Genomic DNA, 21,149 nt, shown 5'->3' on the forward strand with positions numbered 1-21,149 from the left:
AGAAACTAAATTGCCGTGAGTAAAATTATATTTCCCCTAAGGACTTTTTTGGGAAAAAAGGAGGGTTTTTTTTTTGGAAAAAGGGGAATTTTTTTCCTTAATTGTTTTTTTTCATCATCTCGAGCATTTTTATTAAGTTTTGATATTAGGTGTAAATTTAAATAACTAAAGGTGCACTAACTTTATTTTTTTTTCAGAGGGTTTTTTTTTTTTTTTTTTGCAGTAAAAATTTTGTTTTTAACAGTTTTTTTTTTTGGAAAAAAATTTACGGGGGGGAAAATTTGATTAAAAAAAAATTTAAAAACGAAATGTAATGTTTGGGGTTTAATTTAAGTAACATGTCCGGTAGGTTTTTAGATTCAATTTTGAAAAAAAAAACCCATGAGCACTTTTCATACTTTTGACATTTATCAATTGTTTTTAAAATTTGGTTGGAAGGTGGGTTTTTAATGGTATAATTAAAAATCAATTCAGAATACGAATTTTTTAAAATTGTAGGGATGGATTTGGGACTACATGAAGGTTAGTTTAAAAAATTTTTTTGATTAAAATTAAAAATAAAAAAATTTAAGATTTTCTTTTTTATTCTGTTTATTGCGTTTGATAGTTTTTATTTAAAAAGTTAATGATTGTTTACTGAAAAATGTCTTTTAGAATTTTATGAACTTTGTAGCTAGCTTGCTTAGCTCAATGAAAGAGTGAAAAATCTCCCAAAGTGCGGCCCTAAAGATTTTCATTTAAAAATTTTTGAGGGGGGGTGATTCATTAAAAAATTTGATAAAAGGGAAATTGTATCAAAAATCATTTTTTTTTTTTCCCCTTTGCAAAAAACCCAGGTAGTACGGGTATAGTTAAAAGGAAAACACTTTTTAGGTTAACTGCCTGCCAGTTACATAAATGAAATACTGTTAAAAATGGCACTAAAGCCAAAACAAACAAACAAATAAATAGCTTGTTACTTTTGCCTTACTAGTTTGATAGACATTATAAATGTCATTAATGAAGTAAAATAAGAGATACTTTTTTTAAATTTAACTTTTTTAGTATCTAAAAAAAAAAGGGTTTAAAAGTAAGCTTTTTTTAGTAGATTTTTGGGTTGACCATAGTAAAAAAGATATGAATATGACGGGAATTCACCAAACTTGGTCGCAGCACCCTCCCCAAGGTTTTTGTCTTTGGTTTCAAAGGGTTTCGGCTTGCCCCCTAATAAAAACCCCAAAAAGAGCAAAAAAAAAAAAAGATTTAAAAAAACCCTCTTTCATGAACCACATGATGGCTTTTTTATATACAGCATCTTTGGTCAGGGTTTCTGGAGAATTGGGCCCCCGGGGTTTTTTGCCCTTTTTAATAACTTAACTTTAAGTATATTGGGACTATTTTTTGGTTGGAGTTTTTCCCTCAGCATCCATGGCTTGAATTCAGCGAAACTGCTTAAAAAGCTTCACTCCTACGGGGAGATGCGAAATATTGTCTTTTTTGGTCTGGTGAGTTTCCACTGGGTTATTTCCCTTTGATATAATGCCATCCTTGTTCAGAGTATTTCTAGGCAACCACTGGCTGGAATTTAGTGACAATTCATAGGAAGCTTCACTCTGAAAAGGAGATGCACATTATTCCGGTTCTGGTACCAGAAAATATTTTCGTTTTTGGGGCTTTTAGTATGCAAAAATTTAAACTATATGTTATTTTAAAAACAGCTGGGGACCATTCGTGATTCGTGTGTAAATAAATATAAATAGACCCAAATGGGAAAATTCAAGTGAGCAACTTAGGGCCACAATGGCTCTCTGTTTATACTAAATACAACATTTTACTGTTTCCATTAGTGGTTCAGACTGACTGGTTCATACATACATTCAGAGTGACCTATTCAAGTTCAGGCGTGTGACTTCGAGACAATATGGCCCTCTTGCATCATTTTTGAGAGAATAGTTTTTCCCTAAGAAGTGCAAACATGTCACTTTAATGCGTTTTTATACGCCCGAAGGGACGTATTAAGTTATGACGCTGGTGTCCGTCTGTCCGTTAGCAATTTCGTGCCCGCTCTGTAATCTTAAACCCCCTTGAAGGATTTTAAAGGGAAACTTGACACAAATTTTCCCAAAACTGGGAGTTTGGGCAGAGCGCATTTTTTTTATGTCTCGCTTAAAGGGGTAAAGGCCCAATTTTAGGATTTAAAGGTCATATCAGTTTTTCGTGCCCGTCGGTAACTTTTGGCCCCCTTGAAGGTTTTCAAAAAAAATTGACAAAAATGTTCCCCAAACACCAAGACGACTTTGCAAAAGCCCCCTGTTCCGGTTTAAACTGCTTAAAGGCCCAAGGTCCCCTTTAGGAGTCAAAGGTTATTTTCATTTTGTTTCGTGCCCTGTTTGGTAACTTTGAACCCCTTAAAGGTTTCAAAGAAACTTGAAAAAAAATTTGGTTCCCACACCAAGACGAGTGCAGGCGCATGTTCCGGAGGACTCGTTTCCCAAGTCAAGGTCACACTTAGGAGTAAAAGGTCAAAATCATTTTGTTTGTGTCCGTTTGGGTAACTTTGACCCCCTTGAAGGTTTCAAAAAAATTGGACAAAAAATGTTCACCACCCCAAAGGGACAAAGTGCAGACCCGCTTGTTCGGAGACTTGTTAAAGGGTCAAGGTCACATTGGGGGTCAAAAGTCTACCCATTTTGTTTTGTGTCCGCCTGTAACTCTTGAAATGCTGGAAGGTTTAAAAAAACTTGGCAGAAAGGGTTAAACCCACTGAGAAAATGTGCAGAGCGCTTTTCCGGGGACTCCCCCCCTAAAGGGGTAAAGGGGTTCCCCTTTAAAGGGTTCAAAGGTCATATATGATTTTGTTTTGGGGATTTTTGCTCTGCATTGCAGTGCTTTTGGTTTTTTTTGGGCGGGTCTTTTTTTTAACTTATTTTTTTTTTTTGAATTATTCCCTTTTATGTTAAATTAAATAGCTTTTTTTAAAAACTTTTTTATTTGGGCCGTGGGGAAAAAACCGGGGAAACCCTTTTCTTTTGTAAAAAGGGATGGTTACTTCCAATTTTTGGGGTCTTTTTTACTTACCTAGTCTGAAAAGGATTTTTTTGTAGGCTTAAATATTTTTTTGGGATTTTTTTTTTGAATTTTTCCTTTTTTTGGGGGTTTTTCCATTTTTTCCCTTTGGGGGTAAAAACATTTAAATTTTTAAAATTTTTGCTCCCACCCTTGATGTAAGTTTTTGGGCGTATTTTTCCCGTTGCGGGTCTTTTTTTCAGTTGGGAAAACAATTATACAGTGGTACAGTCATTTATTTTTTCAATGATACTTTTGAGATAGTTAAAAAACGGTTTCTTGATACATTCCCTTAATATTAAAATACAAAGAGAAAAAAATGTTAAAAGGTTATAATAATGTAATTCCCAGGGGTAAACCCTAGTTCCCAGTCACTTAACAATCAGTTTTGGGGGGGTGATCCCTTTCTGGGGAAAATTTGAAGGGAAAAGACATTTGAGCCTTTTGCCAGGGAAAAACCCCAAAATAGTGGGTTTGCGACCAGCATGGATCCAGACCAGCCTCCCCATCCCGCGGTCTGGTAAGGCCCCTGCGGCGTTTTTAAAAGGGCCTATTGGAATTGGGAAACTGTTAGCGAACAGCATGGTCCGGGGCCCAGACTGCGGGATGCGCAGGCTGGTTGGACCCCATGTGGTCCCCTTCCCCCACTATTTTGGGTTTTTCCCCCTTTGGGGGGCTCATTTAATTTGAAAATGATGATATAAATGATTTTCCACAGTAGTGGGGAAAAAGGGGTTTTCCCCAATTTTGGGTTTTTAACCCCGGTTCTGTGTTGAAAAATTTCTTTTTTTGGTGAGGAATCTGTCAATTTAAAGTTTGAAAAAAAGTGCTAAATGTTCTCCCGTTTTGGAAACTTTTAATGTCCCTGTAATTTTTTTTGTTTTGCCTTATTTCCCTTTAATGCCCTGACATTACAGAAAAAAAACAAACTCCCAAAAAGGAATAAATCTTTTGAAAATTAAGAAAATTTGGGACCCGGGTCCCATGAAAAAACCCAAAAACAGTGGTTGCGACCAGAGGGGTCCAGCCCAAAGCCTGTGCACCCGCGCAGTCGACCCAGGATCCATGCTTTTCGCTAAGGGGTTTTTTTAAATTTCCCCAAAGGCATCCAAAAAGCAAACACGGGGAAATGGATCCTGACCAGACTGCGCGGATCGGGGGATGACTTTTCGTTTTGAAAAAAACCCCCGCAAAATTTTTTAAAGGGGCCCAAAAAACCCATAAAAGGCCCATTTTTAATGTTTAATAACTCTAAAAATACTCCACAGAAATTTTAAAGTTTTGTTAATTTTTTTTTTATTTTGTCTGATGTTTGGGCTTTCCCCTTCTTTTTTCCGGTCCTTTTTTAAAAACAGAGTGAAATTAATATAAAGGAATAAAGTTTTTTTACACCCGTTAAATGTCTCCCTCCTTTTCTAAAACCCCAACCCTTTTCGTCATTTTTTTAAAATTTGGGGTTTCAGCATTTATTTTAAATTTAAATTATAAACCCCCCTCAATAATATTTACCCTAAGCCAAAATAAAAAAGTTTGTTTCGCTAATGTTGTGGGTCTTACGTGTCCCTTAAGCAACGTTAAATTCATTTTTATTTTTTTTTTAGGTTGTTAACTTTGAAAATAACTTTTTTTGTTTTTTAATTTAAAAAGGGTTACTTAAAATGTTACGTGCTTTAAATTTAAATAAAGATTCTTTCAGAAACCCCCAAACATAAACAGGCAGTTGAACACAAGCTAAAATCTAACCCCAATACCCCCCACTCCGGGGTTTTAATGGGAAAAAAGTTTCACTTCTTTGGGGAGGAAAGGTTTTTTCCCAGTACATTTTTTGGGTTTATAGAACTAAAATGTTTTTTGAAAAAGATGAAATAAATCATTTTGAATCCAATTTTATCAATTTTTGTGCTAATTAAAAAAGCAGTCAACTTTTGGTTTCCCAAAATGGGAAAATTCTTCTTACAGGGTTTTGATTTTTTCCCCTGTTAAAAAAGGGAAGATAAAAACGGTTGCTCTTAGGAAACCACAGATGTTCATCACAGTTATTTGCCATGGGGGAAAAACATTTGGTGGCGTCCCGGGAAAAGAAAACCACAAAAAGCAGGCAAATATCTGTTAACATTTTAAAAAATTTTAAAATGTAATCCTTGATAAACAATTTGGGAATTTGGAAAAAAAAATATTTACCTCTTTAAATGATTTTCTCCTGAAAAATCATTTTTTTTTGTTCGGGGGATTTTTTAAATTATATAATTCGGGGCTGTGAGGGGATGATTTTTATTCAAAAAATCAAAATGGTTTTATTATTTTTTAAATAAAAAAAGATAGTTTGAAATCTAAAACCCTCAATTTTTTTGTCAAATTTGTTTGATTTATTTTTTTGGGTTTTACACCAAACCCAGTTTGGTAAATTATATGTCAATTTGCCACAGCTTTATTTGATGAACGAAGCCCACGGGTTGCCCTCCCGGAAATTTGTTTCAGGGAAACAGGGGCCCCTTTCCATAAGCTTGCGGGAAAGATTCCCCGCATGAAGAATTTTACACCTCATCAGGGGAGAAAAAAGTTGTTTCCCAAAACCAAAAAACTTTTTTGCCAGGGGGGCCCCCCATTTTTTTTTTAAATGCCCAAGGGCAAAAATTTAATAATTGTGTAAAAATCTTAAAAATTTTAAAAAGGCCCAAAATTTTTTGATTTTTTTAATTTCCCGATTGATTTTAAGGGACAATGAAATCTTTATGTCTGAAAAAAATTTATTCTTAAATTTAAAGAATTATTCCCTAAAGTCTCTGTATTTTGGACACTTACTTTTTTCAAATAAATATTTACGAAAGGGAATTTTAAAAGATACTTAGTTTTTGTTTCAAGGTAAAAATTTTATCCCAAATCCTATGATTTTTTAATTAGGAAAAAGTGAAATTTATCGAGAAAATTTTTTTTAAAATACAAGGGGAAAATCGAAAACCCAAATAGAAAGTCCTTTTGTAAATATTTTTAAGGGGAAATTCTAATAGTTTTCCCATTTTGAAAAATTTAGTTTGAAATTGAAAAAAACGGGTTGGCCAAAAAAAATCCCCCCTTTTTTACTTTAAAAAGGACAAAATTTTTACTATGTCTTAAACAGTTTTTTAAAATTTGGGTTTTTGGTGTGTTCTTTGTGTGGAGAAAAAAATATGTTATTTTTTGGTGTTGATATTTAAAAAAAGGGAAAATTTTTTGGGGGCCCGGCAAATTGTCTTGAAAGGCCTCTTTTTCCCAAAACATTTTTGAATTTAAGCCGCCCAAAGGTTTAGTGTTGTTTTTTTTTCAGTGCCTTTTTTCGTTAGCGCCATTTATTTTGAAAGATTTTGTTTTTTTGGCCCTTTATTGCCTTTCCCCAAAATTCAAAAGATGTTTTTTGAATAAAATTTGAAGGTTTTTGGCTTTTTTTTTTGGGTGAATTTCTGTATTTTCAGTGAAAAACCCACTAAAATTTCCAGAGTTTTAGATTTACTTTTTTTTAAGGGGTGGAAAATTTTAAAAATTAAAAAATTAAAAAGTTGCACTTTTTTTATTTTTTAAAGAGTTTTTATGAAATTTTTTATTGGGGTTTTACCTTCCCACTATATATAACATTTTCTCTATTTTTACGAAAAATTTATAACTGAAATTTTGATCATTTTATTTATCGCAGAAAAATTTGTTAATAAAAATCACTATCAGCTTCACAGGGTTACAGCAGCTTAGTAAGGGGAAAAATAAACCCTATATATTTTAAAAAAGACAGACTATGTTTGGGAGTTTAAGGTGTTTTATTGTATCTTAGGGGGGGGGCCAGTATGCTCAGCCAATGGGGGAGAGGCAGATCCCGATTGGGGGGTTTGTGAGTTTGACCCCGGGGGAAGGCATATTTTTTTTCCGGGGCCCATTTTGGTTAAAAGAATTTTTGTCCAAAACTTTTCGCCCCCCCCCCTCGTTTTATTTGGGGAAGTTGGCATTTCCCTTGCGGGGGGGAAAACGGGTTTTTGAAATGGTACGAAAGGGGGAACCAGGGTTTAGGTTAACTCCCCGTTTTACTGACTAAAAACGTTGAAAAATGGTTTTAAAACCCCAAAAAAAAAAAAAACAAAGTATTTTAGGGGGAAGTCATTTTCGCTAGTTACAGGGGGGCTAGTTTCAGGAGGGTGAAATAATTTATTTTAACCCCCTGGATTTGGGCAAATATTCACCTGACACGACTTTAGTAAAAAAACATTTAAACCTTTGGGGCCCCGAAAGAATTTTATTAGGAAAATTTTTCTGTAACGTAATATTACAAAAAAGTATGGGTTTATTAAATTTTTGAAAAGGTACTTTCTATAAGCCTATTATATTCGATTGCTTTTTCTTTTCAGCTTTTCATTCAGAGAATTAAGCTTTTAGTATTGCTAAATTTTTTAAAAAAATTTATAACACATTTGTTTGAACTTTTAAGGGTAAGCTTTGGGTTAGCAAATTAAATTATCTTAAAATTTATAGAATAAAATGTCATTAAAAGGGAAAATTTTATTATTTTATAGATTAGGTTTCAATAAGATTACTTCTATGTTTAGTAAAATCTTAATATATGATAAGAAAACACAAGTCGGAAAAACTAAGGGTTTAAAAATTTAAAGTTGATGGTTTTTTAAAAGAAAAAATTTGGTCTTTGAAAGGGTTTTTTGAATACACTTTTTTCAGATTCTTAATATTAATATCACAGGGTCATATTTAAAAGAATTCTAAGGGTTTTAATTTTTCCGGGATTTATTTTTTTCCATTTTTTGAAGTTTAGGGGCTAAGGAAAAAGAAACCGAAAAATATTTATAGGTTCCTTTTAAGGGGAATTTTTTCAAGGGGCAAAGAGGGGGGAAAAAAAGGGAAGGGATTATACTTTAAAAAGGGGTTTTGGGAAAAGGCAACGGGCCCCTTTAACTTCCTGGGGCATTCTAGAAATTACCTTTAAAAAAAATTTCTTGTGTGCGGGGTTTTTTAAATTTTGTTTTCCCGGAAAAGTAGTCTGTATTTTTTAAAATAAGGTTTTTTTTCTTCCAGGATCGTGCTGTTCTGATATTTTTATTTATTTTCCTCCCTTTTTTTTTTTTTTTTTTAAAAAATTTTTTTAGGTGCCCTTTTAAATAATTTATTTGATACATTTTTGATTTTTTCAGATGGATGTTTAAGCAATTTATTATTTTTTTAAAAAAAAAAGAAAGCAACAGCACAAGCGGGGCCCGAGTTATGCAATTTTTTTTTTTTTGGGCCCGGTAAAAAGGGGGAAAACTGCAAAAAGCCCTATTGTGTTTTCGGGGTTAAGAGTTATATATACTTTTGTTAGAATTCCAAGGATCATCCAAAAAAATTTTTTAATGGAGGGAAAGGGGGGGGGGGGGGGGGGGGGGGGAAAATTTTTTTTTTTCTTTATTTTTTTGATGGTAATATGCTGTTTTAAAAAAAAAGGCACAAGGTGATGTTTCTCAAGAAAAAAAAAAATATGGTGGTTTTTAGATTTGGGAAAAAATTTTGGGGGGGGTTTATAAAAAAAACAACAACCCGCATACTCATTGAAAAAAAATATTTTCCCTTTTTAAACGAATCTTTTTTAAAAAAAAAATTTTTAAAAACTTATATTTTTTCCCTTTAGAATTTTTTTTTTTGAAATTCATGAAAGGGAAAAAAAATAAGAAGGTTTTTGGGGATGAAGATCTAGCAATTGATTTTGTTTGTCTTTTTCATTAATGATTAGAAAAAAGAAAAGAACAGAAAGGGAAGAATTCTACTTCAGTAACTGAAAACCCCATAATTGGGCCACCCATTAAAAAAACCCCAAAAATAGATGTGCAATTTGGCCCAACCCGCATGGATCCAGAAAGGGCCCGCGAAACTGCGCAGTTGGTAGTTTTTCCCTGCTGTTCGCTAAAGGTTTCTCTGATTGCAATAGGGTTTGAAAGAAACCGGCTGGCTGGGGTCCATGCTGGGCACAAAGCACTATGGTTGGGGTTTTTTAATTTTGTGGCCCTATATAGTATTTGCCCTTTTGTTTTAGAAAAAGTTTGTGTTAAATAGCAATTTCATCTCTTTTACCAGATGTAGCTTATTAAAGCTGATATTGCTGATTAAAAAATCAGCAGAATAATATATCCCAGACAAAAGAAGCATATGTTGTGTTTTTCAAGAAACTTGTTTTACCGTTTTTTAGGCTGGGTTTCTTTCTGATGTAAATTTTTAAAACAATGTTCCCGTTAAAAAAAAAAGGCCAAAAAAAAAAAAACAAGCGCAAAAAAAAAACAAAAAAAACGTTTAAAAGAATTTTCTGACAATGAAAAAATATTTGCTTGTGGCAAAAAAATGATTAATAAAACAGTATTTTTTTTTCTGGAAAAAGGGCTGTCTGTTCCTTTGGACTTTTTTTAAACAAAGTTTTCTAATTAAATTTTTAAAAAAAGGGTTTCCCCATTTCCAAATTTTTTTATGCTTAGTTATTTTCCCCAAAAGGGGTTAAATTTCCCGGAAAAAAGGGGGAAAATTTTTTTCAATTCATCAAAACACATTTTTTATCTTAAAATTTTGCGATAAAAATGAATCAAAAATTTTTTTTAAGTGTCTTAAAAAAGAAAAAAAAGCTGAATGAGGGTGCAGCGAGTGGGGAAAAAATTTTTTCCCGGCATGTTTGAAAAATTAAAAAAATAGTTTTTGTGATACCGAAAAATAGGCTAGACATTTAAAAATTAAAAACTCGCCTAGTTAGGCCCCTATACACTATCGGGCAACCCCCACCGATACCAATACTACCAAAAACGGGGCCCGGTTTTAAACCCCTGTTTTATTTTTTTTCAAAAAATGGACAGTTTTGGAAACAGACCCAAAAATTTAAAGGTTGTTTTGAAGGGAAAATTTTTTTTAAACAAAAAGGCGCATTTAAAGGGGAAATTTGAATTTGGGAAGGGAAAAACCAAAAGGCAATATGATAGTGGGTAAAAATTCAGCTGCATTTAATTTTTTAAATTTGGATTCGGGAATGGTTTTGGGGTATTTAAGTCTATTGAAAAGGGTGTTTTAAAATTGAAATTTGGGGATAGCAGAAATTTTAAAAAAGTTTATGAAAGGATAACACTAGATTCAGTTTGGATTTATTCAGCCTGCAGGAAACTTCATCGTGGAAGATAAACAGAACTATAAAGGTAGGTGTGAACATTTCTTTTTATTATTTTCAATATTTTAAATGTTTAATCAGAAAATTTGGTTTTAAAAAACATAAAAGGTTTTATGATTTTTTGGAGCTATTTAAATTTTTTTTATTTTGGATGGCCAAAAATTTTGGGGGTGCTTTTAAAATTTATTAGATTTCAGGTGGGGCTTTCTCAACAATAAAATTTCCCCAAAAAAATTTTAAACACCAAAGAAGAAGTAAATTTTTTTTATTCCCTTTTAAAAATTTAAAATTTCAAATCGGGGGAATTCTTATCTTTGCAAAAATACTGTTTCGAAAAAATCCAAATATGTTATGTCCAAGAAATTAAGTGATTTGAATGGCGGTGCATGAATGAATGAATGAGGGAAGAAAGGAAAGAGTGAAAGGAAGAGAAAGGTAGAAGGAAAGAAAATAGTGTTGAACAGAATTGAACTATAAAAAAAATTTTTTGGTGGAAAAAAGATTTTTATCCACAAGAGTTTTAGTTTAAAAAAGATTTTTGGAATTGGGCCCCCCTTTCACGGAAAAATTGAGATAATTGGGGTTTCTGTTGTAAAATGAAAAACTTTTTCAAGTGTTTAATATATTTGGCCCATCTTAAAATTCCTTTTGTTTGTTACCCTAAATAAAAACATGATCCGGTACCCGTTGGGCAGTTTATTTTTTTTTTTGGGTTTTTTGTCTTCTGTGATTCAATTTTAATGTATTATTTAAAACCATGATCACAAACCCTACCCGACCCCATGCCAAAAGGAAGATGTGGAATATAATTTTGATTTTGTAGAAAATTATTTGGTTTTGGGGTTTTATATTTTTTATAAAAATTAAGGGTTTTTTTTTTTAAATCATGTATTTTTCCCAAAATTATTAGGGGCCTCTCCCCTTTAAAAATATTTATTTTCCCAAAACCCTGCAAATTTTCCCTTTAAAAAATATTTTTTTCCCCTTGCCCAAGGACCAAGGGCTCATGTCCCCCTTCCCCTTTGTAGCTCTAAAAACGGTTTAAAGGGCCAGGCTTTTCCCCCCTTAACTTGGGATTTTTTTGGTAAAAACTCATCTCTTTTTAAAGGTTGGGAAGGGTTAAAAAATTTGGGTAACAGTTTTAAAAATCCTGTGGGAAAAAGCAAAACCTGGCTGTAAAGGGGTGGTTTAAAAAAAAGTCCCAATTTTTAAAAATGTTTTAGGGCCATCAGGGAAAAGACCCGGACTTTTGTAAAGGGCTTTCAATGGCGGGTTTAAAGATATATAGGTTTTTTTTGGGTTTTTTCAGTTTTTCGCAAAAATTTAATGGTTCAAGTTTAAACTAAAAAGTTTTAAAAACGAAGATTTTTTTTCAATGGAGGGAGGGGGGAAAAAAGCTCTGGCAAATGTCTGCTGAATTTAAATTTCTGTTTTTTGGGAATTTTTTTTTTAAAATTTTTTGCCAAAAGGACCCGGGTTTTTTGATTTCCAAATCCCCCCATTTTTGACAGATAGTGAAAAAATTTTTTCAACCCCTTTTAACATGCTGGACACGAGTTTTCTTCCTTTGTTACATTTTGTGCAGTTCAGATCCCGGGTCTTTCACTTTTCGCCCTTCAGTCAGGAAACTTTTTGGTATGCACCCCCCTTTAAAAGGTAATAGTTTCTTTCGAAATTTAAAGATGGGGCAATTTTCTGAAATGCGGGTAAGTGTTAAAGGGGGGGTTTTTAAATTGGGAAGGGTTTTTGAAGCCCTTTTAAAAAAATTATTGAAAACCCTTTCTCTCAGAAAGGTTGAAAAGATTTCTTTTAAAATTTAGATTGAAAATTTAAAGAGGGGGTCTGCAACATGGGTATTATGGGAGAGTTTCTGTCAAAATTTAACTGCAGTAGAATCCCTTTAGATTGGGGATGGTTTTTGGGAAAATTTTATTTTGAGCACTCCCCCAAATTTAGGGTTTTTCATATGTTTTGCTCCAAGAAAATTTGATGGTTTTTTTTTGTTAAATTTTTTTTTTTTCGCGAAAAAAAAACAAAATTTTCCCCTTTGTTTTATAACACAAGGAGGTGGAGGCCAATTTTATACTGCAGAGATAATGCAATTTTTTTTTGAGTTTTTTAAAAGATCTTTTATTTGAAAAGTTTAAGAGAAAACAAAAAATTTTTGTTAAAATTATTGGGGGTGTAAAACCCTTTTAAAAAAACAAAAAATAAGAAGGAAACACTTTAAAAGAAAATAATGTCTAATTTTTAGATATTATGTTATAAAAAATTTTTCTTTTGTTGGGAAAAAGTTTCAAATTATGCATTATAGAACCATAATAAATGGGCGTTACCTCAAAAAAAACACACATGGAAAAGGGTTTGGGGTTTTTAAAAGCATTTAAAAAATTTTTTTCTTGTTAACCACCCATACTCCCCTGTTAAAATGACAACAGTAGGAAAAATTTTTTGCTAAGAAAAACATTTTTTGCTTTTATAGCCTTTTGCTAGAATCTTTTTTTGTTGGCCTGATGAATTTTTACCAAATCCGTCAGAGGGATCATTCGAATCTGAGGTTTGAAACAAAATGGTGGAGGAAAGGGAAAATTTTCTTTCGTGGAAAAACTTTATTTTGTAACCCTCAGTGCAAAAAAATGTTTTCCCTTCAAAAATGCTAGATTGGAAGGGTTAAAAAACAAAAAAAACTGTTAAAAATTTTTATGCATTTTTAGTAGTTTAGATCTAAACTTATCACCCACCAAAAATGTCAAGCTTTTTGTTAAAAGTTTGAAATTTTTATACATATAGGGTTTTCCCTTTTTAGCTATTTTTATCTAGGCTGGGTTTTAAAGGGAAAACAATTGTAAAAATACAAGCAAAAAAACAGCTTTCTTTTTGATCTTTGAAGTAAATAATGTTTTTTTTTCGAACAAAAATGGGAAAAATTTTTGAGATATTTAATAGATTTGGCACCCAAAAATATTCAATCATAATTAATAAATGTTTTTTCTGGTTTAACCTATTTAAATTTCGGGAATTTGGTCATTTTTTTGTTTATTTTGTTTTAGTTTTTCAGATTTTTTTTTTGGTTTTTTTGGGTTTTCGATTTATGTACATAATAAAAGTTTTAAAATTTTTTATTTTCATGAAAATTTAGACTAGAAGCATGTTAATGGATAGGTTTTGTCTTAACTGTTAGCTAAGAATATTGCATGAAGTCTTTGTGAAATTGTAATTTTTTATGCCCCCGAAGGGAGGCATATAGTTTTTGAACCGTTGTTCCCTCGTCGGGTTTTGTCAGTCTGTCCCCCAATTTTCGTGGGCCGGTCCAACTTTGCATGAGGGGTGGAAATTTTTTAAAACTTGGGAGGGAAAGTGTAAACCCCCGTAAGACGAAGTGGTTTAGCGCCAAAAGGGCCCAAAGGGCCGTAGTCAAAGGTAAAAGGGCACACTTTGACGTTAAAGGTAGGAAATTTTAGGGCGGGGTCCGGTTCCCTATCTTTGTCATCGATGGAGGATTTTCAAATAACTTGGCAGAATGTGTACCACAGTAAGGGGCCACGTGTCGCGGCAAGGGCCCAGGTTTTGGGAGCTCAAAGGGGCCTAAACTCTAACATCGGGCCCCTTTAAAATTCATTCAAAGTGCCCTCGGGGGGAAAGTGTCATCCTATGGAGACAGGGGTCTGTTTTTAGTATTTAAAGGGGTTGACCTCTTTCCAGGAAAAAAAGTGGGTTTAAAAAAGGGTTGTGTCCGTAAAATAGTTACTGAAAAAAAACAAAAGAAAATTCTGCAAATAATTGGGAAAATTGAAGAGGCTTGTGTATGAAAGCTGATGGGTTTTTCAAAGAAAAAGCCAGAATGATGCTTATTTTTTAATTTAAAATGTGAAAATAGATTTTAAATTTGAGAGTTTACAAAGAGGGTTTTTTGAATGGAAAAAATTTAGCATTTTAAGAAATTTTTTAAGGGGAAATTTTGGGGAAAAATAAATTTTAAACTAAAAAATTGTAAAGGGGTTTTTGAAAAAGAAAGGAAAAAAAATCCTGGGACTATAATAATTCATTTAATTATGTTCCCCAGGGCCCCTAGGTTTTTTCCCTGTCCGTCCCTCCCTCCGGCCTTCCCCCATCCGTTGTAAGTACACTTCATTTCCGAGCAAAAAATGGAGAACCTTTGACCCAGAACCTTCAAACTTTATGGGTTGTAGGGCTGCTTGGTAAGGGCGCCCATAGTTTTTTGGGGTCCCCTCGTCAAAAAGGGCAAGGAAAAGGGACCGGGAAAATTGAAAAAACCCTTTCCCCAAACAATAAATAAAAGGGAAACCCCTTACCCCGGAAAGTTTAAACTTTTAAAAGGATGATTGGTTCCCCCCAAAAGTTGATGAAAACCCCCATTTATTTTTGGGGGAATCTTTAAAGGTTTAAGGTTTACAGGGGGGCCCGAACATTTAAAACCCTTTTCCCTCAATTTAAATGAGAAACCCCTTGACCCCGGAAGGTTTAAAATTCTAGGATGATTGGTCATAAAGAGTGATTTCCCCCATTTATTTTGGGGTTTATCCATCAAAGGTCAAGGTCACAGGGGCCTGCATGGGTGAAAGTTTTCCGGAATACTCCGGAAGTTCCGGATTTTCCATCTCGGCCGGGATCGTTTCTCCATATCGTCTAAATCCGGGTCGAAATTCGGGGGGGGGGGGGGGGGGGGGGGGGGGGGGGGGGGGGGGGGGGTATTGTGTCATCAATCAACAAAGCTTGAAAAATCAGTCGATCGGCGACAGACACAATCGACTCTGTTTATCACATTTGCCGTTTGCAGCGCATCTCGCATATCGTCAATATGTAACGACAATTTTGATTGGCCCGCATAGGCGCTGTACTTCAATGAAACCAACTGTTACGTTTTTCATAAATTTTACATGCGCCGAAAAGTTCCCGCGCGTCAGAATTTGCACGGACTTTTGTCTGCAGCATGCATTTCTTGATTTCTTGCATGCAGATTTATCTTCAAACACCACGGACATGTAGCCGCCTCGTGTATTGCGAGTTATGTCTTATACGAGTATTGGTGGGTTAAAGTCTGGATAGGGACGATCGGACGCGTGGATTTTACCTCGTAACTTTACCAAATGCAGAAATTACATCCCTAAAAATAACCTGGATTGACTGGAATTTACCCGCGAATCGTAAAGATATCAAAACGTCATACCAGTAATTTTCCATTCCACGAACACGTGCGACCTATCGTAATAATAATATCTAATTTAGGCTAGATCGCCGTTGCTTTTGTTTATCAACACACAAAAAACGCGCGTAGTGCATTCATTTTTTAATATAATCGCTTCAAATTTTCAACATCGCTTGAGAAGTAATACAGTTTGAATTCTATAATGATTTTAATAAGATATCGACAGAAATGTAGGCAAAAGTCTATAAAAACCATCGAATTTTCATACATTTATTTGTAAAATTTCAAACAGCGCGATCTTAAATATTTATTTATTTCTAAAAGTAAATAAATACTACATTCTATGGTCATAAAATTCAGACATTTGACAAGAAAGTACAAAAAACAGAATTAAAAAATCTTAAATAATAAAAAAGCGGCAGCTATTTCAATACATGAGTAAAACAATTTTTGGCAAACAGATTTCTGTGTAATGCGGCAGAATAGGTTACGTGACCTCGTGAACGTAAATAGAAATATGGTTTTAAAATAAAGCAGTATGATATCGCTGTGGTTTTAAATAAGTTTGATAAGTAAATGAATATTTGTAGATGTATTTTTGACACGACACTATGTGAGATATTCTTCTCAAACAATAATGTAAAAATTTTTAGGGCAGATAGGTCACTTATCGTTTGACACATTTACCTGTCAGTTTATACGGGATATTGCACATTCGCTTTTAAAAAAAATAAAGAAGATACTTTTTTTACTGTTTTAAAGAACCGAGGCGGTACGATCAGAGAGTGATGTGTCACATGGCGCGAAAACATGACGTAATGCCATGACAATCTCGGGCAACTTTGATCTCCACTTCAGATGCCATGATACCGACACACTTCTTTTAGCTCTTTAAGGGGGTTTTAACTGATGACGAAAACAAGGCCAGCACTTATTTTATCAACAGAATATTTACCGATAATTGTTAATGTTTTATTCCGCTTTGAACAGGGGTGGGTTGATGATAATTATTTTTCTGGATTTTCGAATCCAAAGCAATCTAGATCAGATAGGAAACAAGAAAAATTAACAGCTGCATACTGATAAAAGGAAGCAAGATTCCCGTTTGTTTCATATTTAATGTTCGTCCCGGCAGTGCAGGACCGAATGTCCGGCCAGTTTTGGCAACTTTCGTGATGTCTGGATTTTATTATACACACCTTGTAAAGAGTTCCAATTATAAAACAAGCGTCAACCACGGAAAAGTCACTTTTATAAAAATATTGCAGTGATGATTACTCGATCCCGTTACGTACCGAAATTTACTTCAACTGTTTGTTTTAAAACATCATTTTAGACGACCGTTTATGTAACTATTCACTCACGTTTTTCATGACTTTCACGTGCGCCTAAAAGTTGCCGCGTCAAAGTTTGCACGGACTTTCGCACGCATGTCTTGATTTCTACGGTTTGCACGCTTTTTATCTCCAAAGTATCAATCTTTCCACGAGGAACAGGAGGAAGATCAAGATTTCTTTCGGGGATTAACACGCCGTAATTAGGGCTGCACGGGATAGTGCCTGAAAAATAATGTTTTTACCGCCAGCGTACAATACTTAGGACTTAGAAAGCAAACATGGTAACAAATGGAGATGGGCTTGGCTATCTGAATGTGACACTGATGGTGATCGATGGGGTCTTTGGCTACGAAAACCGGATATTGCAGGGTCTGCATTTTGTGAATGTTGTGCCAAAACATTAAAATATGGTGGCATGAAAAAACAAAAATGTTGCTAGAATTTTCAGGTAGTTTCAGTCTGAATCTTACAAAAATATGTTGAGGGTATGTTGTTGAAACAAGTCCTTGACTTAGAAAAGTTACTGTTAACTGAAAATCATGCATTTTGTGCAATATAATAAGTAAATTTTTGGCACACATATAAGGGTAGAATAGGGCTGTTCTAAGCGTTAAAAATCACTAATTCTCAGAAGCTTCCGGGGGGCTTCGCCCCCCTGGCCCCCCTACCAGGGCTTTGTCCTGGACCCACCGGGGGCCCTAGCGGCCCCCAAGCCCCCAGCAAAAATTTTCAGGATTTTCAATATTCCCTACTTTCACCCATGGGCCTGAACATTGAAAACCATTTCCGATCAATAACTAGAGAACCACTTGACCCAGAATGTTGAAACTTAATAGGATGATTGGTCATGAAGAGTAAATTACCCCTATTGATTTTGGAGTCACTCCGTCAAAGGTCAAGGTCACAGGGGCCTGAACATTGAAAACCATTTCCGATCAATAACTAGAGAACCACTTGACCCAGAATGTTGAAACTTCATAGGATGATTGGTCATAAAGAGTAGATGACCCCTATTGATTTTGGGGTCACTCCATCAGAGGTCAAGGTCACAGGGGCCTGAACATGGAAAACCATTTCTGATCAATAACTAGAGAATCATTTGACCCAGAATGTTGAAACTTCATAGGATGATTGTACATGGAAAGTAGATGACCCCTATCGAAGTGGGGTCACTCCGTGAAAGGTCAAGGTCACAGGGGCCTGAACATTGAAAACCATTTCCGGTCAGTAACTTGAGAACCACTTGACCCAGAATGATGAAACTTCATAGGATGATTGGTCATGCAGAGTAGATGACCCCTAATGATTTTGGGGTCACTCTGTTAAAGGTCAAGGCCACAGGGGCCTGAACATGGAAAACCATTTCCAATCAATAACTTGAGAACCTCTCAACCCAGAATGTTGAAACTTCATACGATGATTGTCCATGCAGAGTAAATGACCCCTATTATTACTGGGGTCACTCCGTTAAAGGTCAAGGTCACAGGGGCCTGAACATTGATAACCAGTTCTGATCAATAACTTGAGAACCACTTGACCCAGAATGTTGAAACTTCATAGGATGATTGAACATGCAGAGTAGATGACCCCTATTGATTTTGGGGTCAGTCAATTAAAGGTCAGGGTCACAGTGGCCTGTTCATGTAAAATCATTTTTTGGAAATAACTTGAGAACCACTTGACCTACAATGTTGAAACTTAATAGAATGATTGGGCATGCAGAGTAGATGACCCCTATTTATTTTGAGGTCACTTAATCAAAGGTCAAGGTCACAGGAGCCTGAACAGTGACTTGAGAACCACTAGGCCAAGAGTGTTGAAATTTAATTGGATGACTGGACATGCCAAGTAGATGATCCCTATTGCAGCCAACCATCAGTGTCTCTTTGACTTTCGCTCCTGACCCCTATTGACTTCTTACCTATAGGACTTTGCATTGGGGGAGACATGCGCTTTTTTACAAAAGCATTTTCTAGTTCTAGTCTTGTGGTGTTGGCCAAAATTGCTATTCCATCTTTTTGTCTGATCTAATTGGCTCTCCTAGAGAGATAAGGCAACTTCTAGTGGTAAAAATCAGAACAAGAATGGATCCGAGCCAAATTGGACCAGTCCAAGAAATTAATAATAAATTAATTACCCAAAATTTTTAATGTTATTTTGTAAGAACATGAATTTATGGACTTCAAAATTAAAGTTGACCTGGCATTTAATTTCATGGAGTCCCTGGCATGAATATTATGATGGTTTTCAAAAAGCCTCACTAGACTGAAAATAAAGAATTTGTCACATGATTTAAGCTTTTGTAATTTTTCTCTTATTTTATGCAATAGTGACAAATGCCAGTTTATTTTAGAGATTTTTGCTGAGAACTTATTGTGATATTATCATATGATACTGGACATAAGATATAGACTGGCTATATCCACAATTTTACAAATAAAAATGAAAAAAATAAAGCAGTGTAGAAGCTAGTCTAGTTTTCAAAATAAGCACAGTAAAGTCCTCCCAGGGCTTTCTGTTTACCTTTGGGCAAAGGTCCACCCACATTTTGATCTCTTTTACAAATATTTGATAATGACCCAACATACAAACTATAATAATAACTGTAGCTGTACAAATAAAATTTTAATTCTGATACTCTTAAATTGTACAGTATGCAAATATTGTATCAGTTATGGGGAAAATATTTCGCTTTGATGATTTAATCATTTGTGCAATATTATCTCGATTGTTTACGTCAGTACTGACCGTTTTGAGAAGTTATCTGCCTTAAAAATTTGTATACGTTACATTCTTCAAACGCAGTATTATGCAATTAGTGTATGGATTTTGAAAAGTCAGTTGAAATGATCAGCCTTTTGTTTTCAGTGATTAGGTAATACTGGGATTAGGTTACGTCTTGATTTCCTTTTCATGAAAAGATTTTCACAATAACAAGATATTTTTGAGATAATCTGGAGCTTTAAGAGGATTTATTTCGCAATAATTTTACCTAATTGGGGTAAATATTTCCTTTTCTTACAATTTTTAGTTTCTAGTTCATGCATAATGCAATGCTATTCTCTTCACTGCGGGAAATTTGTCTGTATCAGCGTTTGGATTTTAAATTCAAAATGGGCGACACAACACATTTTGCAGTGACGAAAGAAGGGGAGGAAGGGGAGCAGAGTGGTGCAACTATTTGCAAATGAAGCTTGGCCCGAATTTTAAGGTGACACATGTAGTTGTGTTCAGACCTTATGTTTTGTTCACAGGAGATAACTCCCGAGACTATTCAAATTTTGTATAATTGTGTCCCTTTTCTTCACAAAACATACATATGAAATACACAAAATTCAGTCCCGTGTAGGATATATTAATGATTTTACAGTAGATATGGTCTGTTGAACCGTATCATGCTGGACAGATTCTGCCTTTGCAACCAGTGTAGATGTTGTCTGATCAAGATCTGCTCTGTTCCCCATTCAGTTAGTTTTTTTGTTTTTTTTGGTAAGCACCCCTTTTAACAGTTAATGGTACTGTCCAAATTGAAAATTGGACAAGTTCATTATATAAATTAAGCAGGGTAAGGGCTAATGAAGTAGTGTGTTGTTGAATAATATTGGAAGCTATCAGAATTTCAGATTTTCTTTTCATCGACCAGTATGAGTAGTTGTTAAAGTTTTATTAATTCTTTAATATTTTCCTGATAGCCAGTCTGTCTCGCATGCTTAAGAATATTTTTGTATGGCCTTTTTCCAAAATATTTTTTAGAAGACATTTAGGTTTCTCAGTGGGATCCAGAAAAAAACTTTCATCTGGTAAATGATAGCAAAATAGATACTGGGGTAATGTAGAGGATAAAATTAATTCATTCAGTTATTCATTGTAACAAGTGTATGGGATAGGTGTTCTTTTCTTACCAAAGTACATCTTTCATTTCATGTCAGTTGTTAGTTGATACCATGTTTTTTTGTTGTTGTTTTTTTTTTAGGTTTCATTTAAGATAATGTTTATGGTTACTTTTTTTTGTCTTAATTATCCATTTTAATTAAATGATAGGTAAATAATGTTAAGTGAAACCTGGCTCATGATTGAAAAATACAAATAGCAAAACTATATGGACATAAAAACCCAAATTTTACATCTTTGGCTATGCATAAATGAAAAAAAACAGTAGATACAATGTAATATACTATAGTATATTTCAGAAAAATTTAGTTTTTTTTCCGGCTTTACTTTGGCATGTTGTTATTATTTATGTAATAACAACAATATGCCAAAGTGACACAAAAACAAAAATTCTCTATAATGGTAAATGTGCAGTTTGATTTGTCTTGTGGAGAAATTTAGTTTAACCCTTACCATGCTTTGCCTTTGCGACCAGTGTAGATCATGATCATCCTGCACATTCTTGCAGTCTGATCATGATCTGCACTGTTCGCCATTCAATCAGTACTTTTTTTGGTAAGCTTCC

The 21,149-nt window shown here is 34.2% G+C and overlaps 1 protein-coding gene across 6 annotated transcripts in view; it reads left to right on the plus strand.

Annotated features, from left to right (window-relative positions):
- LOC123531451 (rap guanine nucleotide exchange factor 4-like) overlaps positions 1-21,149 on the plus strand; it is a 162,993-nt gene that overhangs the window by 97,157 nt on the left and 44,687 nt on the right. Inside the window, exon 1 of one of the 6 annotated variants that reach the window (XM_045312426.2) lies at positions 10,110-10,217. The exons of 3 other annotated variants lie outside the window; for them this stretch is intronic. The gene's annotated coding sequence lies outside the window, so the exon portion shown is untranslated. 2 more of the 6 variants (XM_053517420.1, XM_053517419.1) reach the window with 2 other exon arrangements.

Source organism: Mercenaria mercenaria, chromosome 11, assembly GCF_021730395.1.
Source record: "Mercenaria mercenaria strain notata chromosome 11, MADL_Memer_1, whole genome shotgun sequence".
NCBI classification, from domain to species: domain Eukaryota; kingdom Metazoa; phylum Mollusca; class Bivalvia; order Venerida; family Veneridae; genus Mercenaria; species Mercenaria mercenaria.